Source organism: Colobus angolensis, unplaced genomic scaffold, assembly GCF_000951035.1.
Source record: "Colobus angolensis palliatus isolate OR3802 unplaced genomic scaffold, Cang.pa_1.0 Scaffold225, whole genome shotgun sequence".
NCBI lineage: Eukaryota > Metazoa > Chordata > Mammalia > Primates > Cercopithecidae > Colobus > Colobus angolensis.
The window spans coordinates 6,424,401-6,436,080 of NW_012115433.1; the positions used below are offsets into that span (position 1 = coordinate 6,424,401).

Sequence of the window (11,680 nt, forward strand, 5' to 3'; positions counted from 1 at the left end):
TGGAGTGCAGTGGCCGGATCTCAGCTCACTGCAAGCTCCGCCTCCCGGGTTCATGCCATTCTCCTGCCTCAGCCTCCCGAGTAGCTGGGACTACAGGCGCAGCCACCTCGCCCGGCTAGTTTTTTGGATTTTTTAGTAGAGATGGGGTTTCACCGGGTTAGCCAGGATAGTCTTGATCTCCTGACTTCGTGATCTGCCCGTGTAGGCCTCCCAAAGTGCTGGGATTACAGGCTTGAGCCACCGCGGCCGGCCTATTTATTTATTTTAACTTCCATACTTGGTATGAGGGACAGCTCATGTAACTACACTGCAACATAGCTGCATGGTGTGGCTGACACATCTTCCCACTGAAGCCCCTTCTACTGCTTCAGTCCTGATCTTTTCAGTGTTTGGTAAATGAGGCATCCTGGAATAAGGTCCTAATGTCGAAAGAGTTCAAAAGGAAAGTTATTCCTGCAAACGTCCCCCCTCTCGCAGAGGATTCTCCACAGCCAGCCAGAGCCCTGGCATGCAGGGATGATGAATGTGATGTCAACAGGCCTCAGGACCGGAAGAACCCCCGTGCCACTTTGCGGACTGTGTATCACCTTTCGCTTGTCTCCTGCCAAATTCCCTCCCTGGTCCTCTGAGACTCTAGAGCGTGTTTGGGAAGCAATTTTTGTACACAGACCCAGATAAATGTGTCTGTCTGATAAAAGCTTAAGGTGACCGTGTAGCATTTTTCTTCCACAAGGTTAGCAGTTTTGTTAGTGGAAATACATCTATACCTATCAATTAAGTTATAGCCTGGAAGATGCATGATGAAATGCTTCTGAGTGAGAATAGCCTCGAGTTTGGAGAAAATCAGAGATCACATTCATGATTAGGAAGCACCAAGCCAGGTCAGCTTGGAGGTGAATTGATTTCACCACGTGCGTTAGTTTACTAGGCTGCTGTAACAAAGTACCACGAACTGGAAGGCCTACAACAACAAAAGCTTTTTTTTTCACAATGCGGGAAGCTGGGAAGTCCAGATCAAGGCAGATCTGGCTCCTGGTGAGGGCCTGCTTCCTGATTCATAGACGGTGCCTTCTCACTACAGCCTCATGTGGTGCTAGCAAGGAGCTCTCTGGGGGCTCCGTTACAATAAGGGTGCTAAGCCCATTCACAAAGGCTTCACCCACATGACCTAATTACCTCCCAAAGGCCCACCTCCTAATACCATCACTTTGGGGGTTAGGATTTTAGTATGGGAAGAACCAGACATTCAGACATTCAGGCCATAGCAATAAGACGTCCATAGCAATCCACGCCTTCGTTCTCCAACCCCCAGTGCTCCCTGAGTGCACGTACGTCTGGGCATCGGCGCTCTTTGGAAGTGTTTAGCTGAACGTAAAGGTTAATAGCACCTTATCTAGGGAACAGCTGTTGGAGTCCCTGTCAGCCCGATTCTGGAGAGAACAGATAACAGATAGTGTTTAAGAAGTAGGATGATCTCCAAGTTAAATGACTGTCCCAATCCCACCGCATCTGTGACCAGGGCTCACACCCCCTTTTTTTTTTTTGAAACGGAGTTTCACTCTTGTTGTCCGGGCTGGAGTACAATGGCACAGTCTTGACTCACCGCAACCTCCGCCTCTCGGGTTCAAGCGATTCTCCTGCCTCAGCCTCCAAAGCAGCTGGGATTACAGGCGCCTGCCACCACGCCCGGCTAAGCTCACACCCTTTGACATTTCCCCCTTTCCCTCTGCTTCTATGAGAACTTGGCTAACTCCTGACAGATTCCATCATCCCTGCACTAGTTCTTAACTTCTGACAGATTCCACAATGTCAGGTCTTGAGAAATGGGAACCTATATTTCATTAGGTTTCCTCCTTTAAAAGTTCAGATGGGCATTTCATCTTACTTAAAATGATCAAATTTGATATTGTTCAAGAAATAAAAAACTTTTAGCCAATTTATGCTGATCAGTATAAAGTTGTGTTAGATTTACAATAAATTTTAAGTGAAAACATGCTATCAAGCTTAAATATAATCATAAAGGTTTTAAATATGATAGAATACATATCTTTTGTAGAATAGAAAGTTATCTTTGTATACCAAGTCCAGCTTCATATATATTTGAATATATATTTATGTGTGCATGTGTATAGATGTTTATATACATTTACATATTATAATGATATTTTGGGCAGGGTGAAAGTTATCTTTGTATACTAAGTCCAGCTTCATATATATATATATACACACACACACACATAAATATATATTCAAACATATATATAGATGTATACACACACACACACACACACACACAGACAAATATATGGAGAGAGTCTACTTAGTCTATTTGACCTGTCAGTTTGAGAGAAGTATATAATACAATACTGTAGACCAGGGCTTCTCAGTCTTGGCACTGTTGGCATTTTGCCCCATATATCTCTCTGTTGCAGGGGCTGTCCTGGCATTGCAGGTATTTAGCAGCATCCCTGGCTTCTACTCACCAGATGCCAGTAGCACCTTCCTCCACCCTATCCAATTTGTGATGACCAAAAATGTCTCCAGTTGTCGCCAATGTCTCATGGGAGGACAAAATTGGTCAAAGTAAGAACTACCAGTCTGCAGTGATCACAGTTACACTAAATTATCTGTGTATTCTTAGAAGTTTTTTATTTTTTGAGACATGGTTTCACTCTGTTGCCCAGGCTGGAGTGCAGTGGCATGGTCTCAGCTTACCACTACCTCTGCCTCCCAGATTCAAGCGATTCTCCCACCTCAACCTCCCAAGTAGCTGGGATTATAGGTGTGTGCCACCACGTCTGGCTGATTTTTAGTAGAGATGGGGTTTCACTATATTGGCCAGGCTGGTCTCAAACTCCTGGCCTCAAGTGATCCACCTGCCTCGGCCTCCCAAAGTGCTAGGATTACAGGTGTGAGCCACCAGGCCAGACCAAAGTTTTTGTCATATATATTTACCACTGTGCTATTTAGTACCTAAAGGTTCATCACTCTAATATTTTTTTCATGGCTTTTTTTTTTATCATTACCAAGTCACTCTGACTTTTTAAATTAAATGCCATATTATCTTTTCACGAATATTGCTATTTCTACTACTTTTATTTACATTTTCCTGAATAAATTATGGCTCATCCCTTTATTTTCAACCCCTTAATACAGTTCCTAGTTCAACATTTCTACCACTACTGCCGCACATAACTTGGCCTTCTGCAGGTGTTGTGAAGCTGAATCCATTTCAACCACAGTTCTTTGTAAGCACAGGCAGAGTTGTGCTGTGAATAGGGAAAGCACCTTTTTTGACCTCACAGCTTAGTCAGTTTCGGCTGCTATAACAAAGTACCACAGATTGGGTAGTTTATAAACAATAGAAATTTATTTCTCCGATTTTGGAGACTGGAATTCTGAGATCGGGAGGCAGCAATGTTAGGTTCTGATGAGGGTCCTCTTCGGGCTTTCCAGCTCATTGTGCACTCACAAGAGGAAGGAGGGCACAAGAGCTCTTTAGGATCCCTTTGGCAAGTCACTACTCCCATTGACAAGGGCTTCTCTCTCATGACCTAATCATCTTCCAGGGACTTCTCCCCCTCCTACCATCACAGTGGGGGTTAGGGCTTCAATGTACGAATTTTGGGTGGACACAAATATTCAGTCCATAAGGCCTCACCTTGTGTACTGATACTGAGCTGTGTTACTGAAAATTTGAGAATCTTGTATCCCACAATTTTCTGCTCTTAATGTATTTGTTGGACTTTAAGTAGAACACATTAGGTATAATATTCTTTTCAGTGGAGTTATTTGTGAGGTTTGATGCTGCCAAAGGAAAAAAATAGATTCTTTCTAACCGCAGTGAGTAAGACCCTTGATTTTTGAGTCTGTCTGGGAAGCAGGATGGGTATAGTCATGCTCGCTCAGGTGCAGCCCCACTCTTCCACTTGCCTCTGATTTTTGTGCTTAGGGAGAAAAGCTTCTGAGAATGCAGCCTCTAGAAATGAGCATGGCTTCCGTGCACTGAAAATCTGGCTGAAAAGCTCCTTTTGTTTCTGGGATATACCAGATGGAGTGTGTTCTCTCTACAAACAAACATTCAAAACCCTTGAGAAGGGATATGTAGGTTACAGTTTAACTTTCACTATCTCTACTAGGAGGGGGACAAATTCCTGAGGCAAAGGAGTTGCAATAGAAAATCTTGAAATTTAGGCCGGGCACGGTGGTTCATGCCTATAATCCCAGCACTTTGGGAGGCCGAGACAGGCGGATCAGCTGAGTTCAGGAGTTTGAGACCAGCCTGATCAACGTGGAGAAACCTCGTCTCTACTAAAAATACAGAATTAGCCGGGCATGGTGGCTCATGCCTGTAATCCCAGCTACTCAGGAGACTGAGGCAGAAGAATAGCTTAACTTGGGGGGCGGAGGTTGCGGTGAGCGGAGATGGTGCCATTGCACTCCAGCCTGGGCAATAAGAGCGAAACTCCGTCTCAAAAAGAAAGAAAGAGAAGAAATTCTTGAAATGTAAAGAGTACAGCAAATGTTCCATTCATTTAACGTTGGGTAATGAATTGGAGCTGTCCTTCCTGGTCCCGCCCCAAGGGTCCACCCCTTCTGCCAGGACTGGTTTCCACCCACTCATCTGTCATCTTGCTCAGTCATCACCTACACAAAGCCTTCCTTTCTTCTCCGCAGGCAGTGCTGACGGCTTCCTCTTCACTGTCCCCAGCTCTGTGTGTGCTACATTTAGAATGAAACAAATTGTTCTGTAATGATTTGTTTACATATCTGTCTCTCCCAGTAGGTAATGAGCTATTTGGAGTCAGGGACCGCATCTTCATCATTTTCAGACACCCATCTCTCCTTTTGTTGCATTAATCTTTGAGTCTATTTTTAGATTTTTCTGAACTCCTTTTAGAGATTCCCATTGTCAGTAGCATAAACTCCAAACTTCACTTCTGTCGAGTGCTTTGACACCCCAGTCAGACTGAATGTTTACAGCTCTCCAAAGACTCTGGGCTCTCTCTCCCCTTTCTTCTTTTACCAATAATGTTCCTTTGCTTGGAATGTATCTGCCCAAACACTAAACATCAACCAGCCTTTCTTTGTTCTGGGTTAACTCTTCCTCATTCTTAAGATGGGTGAGAGCACACCCTGGGTGTTGCTACAGTATTCTGTGATTTTCCCAATATATCATTTACACACGCTGTTACGGTCACCCCTTACGTGTCTGCCTCGCCCTCGAGGCTGGATGGTCCTGGAGTTGCTGTATGCAGTTTCCCTGCCTCCTAGCAGAGGGCCTGGTACTCAGTCAATGTTAGTAGGATTATGTTTCTTACAAAAGCCACATAAAATATCCTGAAACTTCATAGTAACATAGAAAAAGTGTGTAATCTGAAATAGAAATGTTGAGTTCTTGTCCAGATTCTGCTATTTACAACTGGGGAGGAAAATAAAATATAAAAGTTTGTCTACGTTTAGAAGAGCAGACATAAGTAAAGAAAAATAGGCTCCTGCCAGGAAGTAGGACTCAAAGTGCCAGGATAGTAAAGAAACAGAGAAGCTAGCTTAGCAGCAACTGGGGTTAACAAGGTACAGCAGCAGAGGCCGGGCGTGGTGGCTCACGCTTGTAATCCCAGCACTTTGAGAGGCCGAGGCGGCGGGTGGATGGTTTGAGGTCAGGAGTTCCGGACCAGCCTGGCCCACATGGTGAAACCCCATCTCTATTAAGAATACAAAATTAGCCAGGCATGATGGCGCATGCCTGTAATCCCAGATACTCAAGAGGCTGAGACAGGAGAATCCCTTGGGCCTGGGAGGTGGAGGTTTCAGTGACCCAAGATTGTGCCACTGCACTCCAGCCTGGGCGACAGAACGAGACTCTGTCTCAAAAAAAAAAAAAAAAAAAGATACAACAGGCAGAAAGGGGGCATCAGCTCCTCGTGTTACCAAATGGCCTGGTAATGCAGGAACCTCAAGTACGGGCTTCTGGCCCAGGCAGATGGGTGACACTGAGATGGCCCTAGGGAAGAAATGAAAGAAAAGAATTGGTTTTTGATTTTGGATAAAGAGAGGATCTCAAGCCCAAGGTTTATTTATTTGTGCCTATGCCTGCTATTTATTCCCTGGTGAAGCTGCTGGAACAAATCCACATCTGCCTCATGTGGCCTCGCTGCATGGAAGGGAGACAGCAGAGCTCATGCTTTGGCAAGGCTTTCCACATGCTGGAAATGTGACAGCTGCCTGGACTGCTCGTCCTGGGCTTTGGCAACACTGACCACCTGTGCGTGAAGCAGCAGGTCATTCAATGTCTTTGAGCCTCAGGATTTCTCTGTAAAATGAGGATATATATTTACAATATGAATCTCAGACAATATTAGCTTTGAACTTTTTAGATATGAAATTGTTTATGCCATCTGTCCATGGCCACTCATAGAATTCAACGACAGTCTAGGAGGGCAGGCGCGTGTCTGGGGCCCTCTGTGTCCCCATGGAGCTGTCCAACCTTGCTGTCACACACAGTCAGTGTTTTAAAATGGAATTTGCTCTTTGACAGATGTGCTGCCATTTCTCTTTCAGTCTGTCTCATGGCTTAGATACCTTGAGTCTAGATGGCCAGGGCAGTGCATTGCATGCAGTGCAGATGGATGAGCATTCAAAAGGTGGCACCATGGGGGCTCCTGGACATTGCGTGGGCTCTGGAGTCAGAATGAATTCTATCCTTGCTTTGTGTGACCTTGAGCAAGTCTTGTATTACTTCTCCAAACCTCGGATTACTATCTGCAGTATGAAAATAACAAAGCACCAGGCCGGGCACGGTGGCTCACACCTGTAATCCCAGCACTTTGGGAGGCCGAGGCAGGTGGATCTCGAGGTCAGGAGATCAAGACTATCCTGGCCAACATGGTGAAACCCCGTCTCTACTAAAAATAAAAAAATTAGCTGGGCGTGGTGGTGCCTGCCTGTAATCCCAGCTACTTGGGAGGCTGAGGCAGGAGAATCGCTTGAACACGGGAGGCAGAGGTTGCAGTGAGCCAAGATCATGCCACTGTACTCCAGCCTAGCAACAGAACGAGACTCCGTCTCAAAAAAAAAGAAAATAACAAAGTGCCTACCTCCTTCCTGCGTGATGTGGAGAGCCTCTGGGCCGATGCATGTCCCTGCAGGCAGCACCCCAGCATAATCAGCAGGCAGTGGATGCCAGTTACTCTGGCTCCTTAGTGAGTCCTGAGGTGCACATGTGAAGTGGTCATTGTTATCCCTACTTTGCATGTGAGGAGAATGAGCCTTTTCATTAAGTGGCTGATTTGGGAATTTTTTTTTTTTTTTTCCCCAAGACAAGGTCTCACTCTGTTGCCCAGGCTGGAATGCAGTGGTGCGATCATGGTTCACTGCAATTGTAATCACCCAAGGGGCTTACCTTGCCCGCTGCCTAGACAGAGCTGATTCATCAAGACAGGGGAATTGCAATAGAGAAAGAGTAATTCATGCAGAGCTGGCTGTGCAGGAGACTAGAGTTTTATTATGAGTCAGATCAGTCTCCCTGAGCATTTGGGGAGCAGAGTTTTGAAGGATAACTTGGTGGGTGGGGGAAAGCCGGTGAGCCAGGAGCGCTGATTGGTCAGAGATGAAATCCTAGGGAGTCAGAGCTGTCTTCTTGCGCTGAGTCAGTTTCTGGGTGGGGCAGGGGGGCACAAGATCAGATGAGCCAGTTTATTGATCTGAGTGGTGCCAAGTGCAGGGTCTGCAAAATATCTCAAGCACTGATGTTAGGAGCAGTTCAGGGAGGGTCAGAATCTTGTAACCTCCAGCTGCGTGGCTTCTAAACCATTTCTGATCTTGTGGCTAATGTTAGTCTTACAAAGGCAATCTAGTCCCCATGCAAGAAGGAGGTCTGCTTTGGGAAAGGGCTGTTACTGTCTTTGTTTAAGCTATAAATTTCTCCCAAAGTTAGTTCAGCCTATGCCCACGAATGAACAAGGACAGCTTGGAGGTTAGAAGCAAGACAGAGTAAGTTAAGTTACATCTCTTTCAGCGTCTCAGTCATAATTTTGCAAAGGCAGTTTGAATACCGCAGCTTCCCAGACCAAATGATCCTCCTGCCTCAGCCTCCCACATAGCTGGAACTAGAGATGTGGACTACCACACCTGGCAATTTTTTACTTTTTGCGGACATGGGGTTTCACTGTATTGCCCAGGCTGGTCTCAAACTTCTGGGCTCAAAGGCTCTTCCTGCCTCAGTCTCCCGAAGTGGTGGGATTGTAGGCATGAGCCACCGCGCCCAGCCTGATTTGGGTTTTGAACACAGCTCTGCCGGACCCCTTGAGAGGAGCACTTCCCACAGTGCCATGCTGAATGAGAAGTAATCCTTAAACTGAACGGACTTCCTTTCGACTGTAGACAAGCTGTTGCCCTTCTTTTCTTCTTCCTTGTCTTCAAGGAAGTTCTTCTTTTGTACTAGAACCCCAATGTGATCAGGGCCTTTTTTCCTATCCCGGCCAGGCTCTCAGGGACCGTGATCCCATTTCCCCCAAGCATAAGTCCTGGTGAGCTTAAGTCAGCTGGAATGATAATGATCATATTCTCTCTGGTGAACAGGCTCTTGGCAGTTCTGGGGGAGTTGGGAGAGAGGAGTCGTCTTTGGGCCAAAAAATAAACACAGCTGGTAATGACCCAACAGAATAGGAGAGAGAATCTGAGTCCTTGAAGTTGCTGTGGATTTGTTTAATAAAACTATTCGACAACCCACTACCCCACCTATTTTTACGTCACATAATAGGACTTTGTTAGGTGAGATAATACAATGCACTTAAAGTTTTAATTAGGATTTATTTTATATTTATTTGTCTGTCAGTATCCATGGGGGATTGGTTTCAGGACCTCCCTCGGATTCCAAAATCCACAGATGCACAAGTCCCTGCTATAAAACGGTGCAGGATTTGCATATAACCTACGCACATCCTCCCGTATACTTTAAATCATCTTTAGGTTACTTACAATGCCTAATACAATATAAATACTATGTAAATAGTTGTTATACTGTATTGTTACGGAATAATGGTAAGGAAAAAAGTCTGCACATGTTCAGTACCATCACAACTATGCATTTTCTTTCCCAAATATTTTTGATCTGTGGTTGGTTGAATCTGTGCATGCAGAACTCATGAATATGGAGGGCTAACTGTATTTACAGCCAAAGCATCTCAATGGATTTATCATCAGAGGAATCAATTAAGAGGGCTGATTAATGCAGTCAAATCTTTGAGGGATTTGTGAACACTAGAACCACCATTTCACGTCTGCAATAGGCGATCTGTGAGTGAAATATGGCATTTTGGGCTTGGAAGAATGAGAGGTCATCACGCTAGTGTTTACTCAATCTTTTTTTTTTTTTTTGTGAGACAGAGTCTCATTGTGTTACCCAGGCTGGTATTAAACTCCTGGGCTCATGTGATCCTCTCACCTCTGCCTCCAAAGGAAATCTATGCTGATCATTCCAGTTACCTATTTCTGCAGAACAAATCACCCCCAAAAGTTAATGACTTAAAACAACAAAACATCATTTTATTATTTTGAAGGTCAGCTTTATGTATGAGTGTGGTTTGGTTATAGTAAAGAGTAATTCAAATACTCATTTAGCTTGTTGCTGTGGAGGAATTTTGTAGATGTAATTAGCATCGACAATCAATTGAGTTTAAGTCGCTTGTCGTTGGCAATGTGGTTGGGTCTGACTCAATCAGTGGAGAGGCCTGAAGAGCAGAACTGAGGCTTCCCTTAGGAAGAAGAAATTCTGCCTGTGGACTGCAGTGTCACCTTGAGCTACCCATCCAGCCTGCCCTTCCTGACATCCTGTCCTACAGACTTCAGATATACCTGACCAGCTCCCAAAACCACAAAGCTAACTCTTGCAATAAATCTTTATCCTTCCATTCTGGATTTTTTCTGTGGAATCCTGACTGCTACTATCATTATTTCTCACAATTCTGGGGGTCGACTGGGCTCAGCTAGGTTTTTGCTTGGGGTTCCTTGAGCAATTACAATTAGACAATGGCTGGGGCTAAAGTCCCCTTGGAGGTATCACTCACATGTATGACACTTGACTGGGACTTCAGCTGGGCATTGGCTGGAAAACATAGACGTAGCCTTCTCATGTTGTCTGAGCTTTCTCACAGCATGGCAGCTGGGGTCTAAGAGGGAGCGCCCCAAGAAAAGGAAGTGGAAGAGCATAGCTTTTTTTTTTTTTTTAATGACCTAGACTCAGAAGTCATAGAGCCTCCGTTGAGCCATCCTTTATTGGTAAAGGCATAAAGGTCTATTCAGGCTGAAAGCAAAGAACACAGACCCTGTCCCTCTATGGGAGGAGAGTTAATGTCACATTGTAGAAGAGTATCTGCCACAGTGAACAAATTTTTAGCAATTTATGGTTGGATGACGACAATCAAACCAAATTATTTCTATTTGGAGGACAATTTAGAGGACAGTCCATTATTCTGAGCTGAAGTTTTGGTGCTAAAATATCCTATATTTAGTTAAATGGTGATAATTGTATATCATTTTGGGATTCATTTTGTAAATGTACTTACTGTGCAAAAATAAAATACTGGTGTCTTAAGGTCAGTCCCCAAGGTTTTGTGAAATTCAGAATCTGGCAATTTGATTGCATCCACTTTTCTGCTGAGTGTTGTGAGGGCATTTGCAGCATTCCCCATAGTGATCGTTGATTCTCTGGACACTCCTGGTGACCTCAGTCTCCCCTCATTGAAAGATTTATCACTCTCATTGCCAACAGTTCTTCCCAGTGTAAAGTTCTTACTGTCTGCCCTGCTGATGTGGAATGTTTCCTCTCTATTCGTTTAACAGCCTTTCTACTTTCAGCACCACACCATTAAGTCTTCCTTTTTTAGCTTGAACAATCTTAATTCCTATACATACTCTTTATGTGACCCAGTCAGAATATTGGGCTCGGGTAAGCTTGTGTATAATGGTGGTGATACAGCTTGAATGTTCGTCCCCTCAAAAGCTCATGTTAAAACATCATCCACGGTGTTGGAGGTGGGGCCTGGTGGGAGGTGTTCACTTAGAGGGGTGGGTCCCTCACAAATGGTGTGGTGTCTTCTCCCTGGTAATAAGTGAGTTCTCACTCTGTTAGTTCCCAGGATAGCTGGTGGTTGAAAAGAGCCTGGCATCTCTCTTTGGCTCCTTTCTCACCATGTGACATACCTGCTCCGTCTTTGCCTTTTGCCATGTTTGGAAGCTTCCTGAGGCCTCACCAGAAGCAAATGCCGGCACCACATTTCTTGTACAGTGTGAAGAACCATGAGCCAAATAAACCTCTTTTTTAATAAATTACCCAGTCCCATGTTATTCCTTTTTAGCAACAAACCCCAATAAATACAGGTAGTATTATTTCAGTCTTACAGGATCTCAATAGTCTCAATTTGTTTATCCTGGAATTATGATCTTCAAAGTACCTGTTGGCTGTAAATCTGTATTTTTCAATGCTGTTGATGCACTTCTAAAAGCACTACAGTTTGGTAGTGTTCTTCCTTAACAGGTGATTACAACAGAAAACGTGTTCTGAGCAATACCGATATAATGAGTCCAAACCACCTTTAATAAATATACTATACTATACTTCTTCTTTTTTTTTTTTTTGAGATGGAGTCTCAATCTGTCACCTAGGCTGGAGTGCAATGGT

General features: G+C 44.4%; 1 long non-coding RNA gene across 1 annotated transcript; it reads right to left on the reverse strand.

Moving 5' to 3' along the window:
- Window positions 1–3,077: 3,077 nt before the first annotated feature.
- Window positions 3,078–7,523, reverse strand: LOC105513236. The gene is made up of 3 exons (XR_001001969.1): window positions 7,403–7,523; window positions 6,088–6,313; window positions 3,078–5,376 (listed from the first exon to the last, which is right to left on the reverse strand). It is a non-coding gene; the product is annotated as an uncharacterized LOC105513236 (long non-coding RNA).
- Window positions 7,524–11,680: the final 4,157 nt, after the last annotated feature.